Genomic DNA, 2,282 nt, shown 5'->3' with positions numbered 1-2,282 from the left:
TGGTCTCGATCTCTTGACCTCGTGATCCACCCGCCTCGGCCTCCCACAGTGCTGGGATTACAGGCTTGAGCCACTGCGCCCGGCCAATTTTTGTATTTTTTAGTAGAGAAAGGGTTTCACTTTGTTGACCAGGCTGGTCTCGAACTCCTGACCTCAAGTGATCTGCCCACCTTGGCCTCCCAAAGTGCTGGGATTGTAGTCATGAGCCATCATGCCCAGCCATGGCTGTCTTCTCTATGTGGCTCTGTGTCCAAATTTTTCTCTTCTAAGGACACCAGTCTCCATTTCTGGGGCTCAAGCAATCCTCCCAACTCAGCCTCCCGAGTAGCTGGGACCACAGGTGCACACCACCACACCTGACCAATTTTTTATTTTTATTTTTGTAGAGATGGGGTCTCCCCATGTTGCCCAGGCTGGTCTCAAACTCCAGGCCTCAAGTAATCCTCCCACTTTAGCCTCCCAAAGTGCTAGGATTACAGGTGTGAGCCACGATCCCTGGCTTGAACTCTGTTTTTTGTTTTTTGTTTTGAGACAGAGTCTGTCGCCCAGGCTAAAGTGCAGTGGCTCAATCTTGGCTCACTGCAACCTCCGCCTCCCAGGTTCAAGCAATTCTCCTGCCTCAGTCTCCCAAGTAGCTGGGACTACAGGTGCCCACCACCATGCCTGGCTAATTTTTGTATTTTTAGTAGAGACAGGGTTTCACCATGTTGGCCAGGCTGGTCTTGAACTCCTGACCTCAAGTGATCCACCTGCCTCGGTCTCCCAAACTGCTGGGATTACAGGCATGAGCCACTGCTCCCAGCCTGAACTCTTTTTAACTTAGCAACATCTGCAAAGTACCTATTTTCAAATAAGGTCATATTCACAGGTACTGGGTGTTAGGATTTGAATATATCTTTATAACCACCCTAGGCCATAAGGTTGCTGTAAGGATTTAACCACAGGCCTAGACCATAGTAAACTCCCAAAAAATGATAGCTTTAAAAAGAAGGGCAGGCTAGGGAAGGCTGAGGGAGCTCAGGCTGGCAGACTTTCCCTGCACATGTCCACATCCTCACACACGCACAGGAGGCAAAGCACCACCCATGGAATGCAGCCAGGAGGGCCAGGACAGGGGACTCAGGAGCCTCAGCCTGCACTCACCTGCTCAGCAGAGCCAAGCTCAGGGCATCAGCTTCCTGGGCAGAGGGCTGCCAAAGTCAGAAAATTCCTTGAGAATATTGAGCAAGGCCACCACCACCATGTGCAAATGCACAGATGATGAATCTGTGCCCCCACACCCAAGGCTACTCAGACCCACAGCCTTGGCTCGATGGGGTGGCAGACTGTGTGTGCCACCAGCACACCCACCCACAGGACAGAGGGGTCAGGACATAGAATCAGACAGGCCACGGGGACCCCATTGAAGATTATAGGCAGCCACTCCCCACTCAACAGAGGAGTAGGTCAGAGCGGGGTCTGCCATTCCCCCATCCCCTTTCCATAACACGTATGCATCTGGCAGTCAGACAGGCCTAAGATAAACCATTTCCCCCCAGCTACCCACCGGGGGTCACCCCCAAGCCAGGCCAGGGCCAATGGAGGTTGGGGTGGAAAAGACAGGCTTGGCCCGAGTTCCTGCCCAACTCAGAACCTTCTGGTTTCTGCCGCAGGACACCTTGCAAGCTTATCAGGATCACTGTGGGCAGCTAGGTGAGCTAAGTTCATCTGTACTGCCATGACCTCTGTGCAGATGCATCAGGAACACAGAGTGCTCCAGGGTTAGGACAAAGGAAGTGCTGAAAAGGTTCATGGAACCAGTGATAGAGCACACAGCTGCCCACAGGGTCACTCCCCAGTGCCCCAGCCTGGACACCTGTGCTCCTTCTCACCCTTACCAAGGTGCTAGATATACATGGGACCAGAAAGCCCCCCTCTGTGTGCTCCTAGGTGAGAGCCCAGCTACTTAGGTGTTTGTGACTCTGGGCACCTGTGGGCCTGGGATTATGTGTTTATTTGAGAGCTATTCAGGGTGTGCACCTTTGAATGTGACCAGCAGCTGCCCTGCCAGGGCAGGCAAAGGTACAAGAGTAGGGGTGGAGGAATTGGGGGATGAGAAGAGGTTGCCCCACCATCATCTGGGGCAGGAACATTATGGGCAGAAAGGACAGCAAGAGCAAAGGCCTGAGGTGGGGATTTGCAGGGTGGGAAAAGTGAGTTGTGGGTGAATGTTAATGAGGTCGGTGGGCCTTGTGGACTCCTGTGAGAACTTGGTTACTACTTTGAGTGACGGCAAGCCCTGG

Source organism: Cebus imitator, unplaced genomic scaffold, assembly GCF_001604975.1.
Source record: "Cebus imitator isolate Cc_AM_T3 unplaced genomic scaffold, Cebus_imitator-1.0 Scaffold0, whole genome shotgun sequence".
In the NCBI taxonomy this organism is placed as follows: domain Eukaryota; kingdom Metazoa; phylum Chordata; class Mammalia; order Primates; family Cebidae; genus Cebus; species Cebus imitator.
Note: the sequence above shows the minus strand (reverse complement) of the source record.